Source organism: Saprolegnia diclina (assembly GCF_000281045.1).
Source record: "Saprolegnia diclina VS20 unplaced genomic scaffold supercont1.47, whole genome shotgun sequence".
Lineage (NCBI taxonomy): Eukaryota > Oomycota > Saprolegniomycetes > Saprolegniales > Saprolegniaceae > Saprolegnia > Saprolegnia diclina.
In genome coordinates, this window is record NW_008246114.1 from 303099 (window position 1) to 303909 (window position 811).

Sequence of the window (811 nt, forward strand, 5' to 3'; positions counted from 1 at the left end):
GCAAATGACGCTTCCTTGCCGCCGTCCCAAAACACCTTGATGGTCTCGCCTTCGTTGGCCATGACGCCGTCGGCAGCATTGGTGAACGACATGGTCACGTTCTTCACGTTGCGCGTCGCGTCCAGCTTGGGAAAATCGATGGGCGACTGCGACTTGAGCTCCGGGTCGGGGCAGACGGCAGCGACGGCCGCCGCCAGCGCGAGAAGTGTTGTTGAAAAGAGGCGCATGATCTCAGCTGTTGCGTGTGGAAATGGATTGTGAGGAGTTTGAACCAAGGGGGAAATGCGGCTTCGACTTCGCTGCTCTCAATCTGCACCCACCGAAAGCGATATTCGTTGTCGAAGCAGATGGGTTATGGAACAGCACATGTCCACAACCAGCTGTGTCGCCACAAGGCCATCCGGTCTGTCTGCGTTCAAGGTCGTCCAAGTTGGGGATATAACTTTGAGATATCGATGCGCGCATCACATTCAAGGCACCATGTCTATGCGATGAAAATCAGCAGCAAAAAAGACCTAGACGGTGAGCTGCAACAGATCCTATGGACGCTCTCGGTGAAGCCGAGGGCTGTGTACATATGTGAAGTTGCTGTGGTTTGGGTGCGCGACGGGCAACACAGCTACTCTTCGTACTGCCGTGTAGTAGTACCAGTACAGTACTGTACAATGTAGTAGCCAACGATAACGGACCGACAATCGCCCGTAGACACGACCGAGTGCCTCTGTCCTACCTCGCAACGCGCTTTGCTCCAAGCACAAGGGTGGCGCTCCGGCCATCATCCAATCTCTCTATCTTTGGCGGACGACAGGCT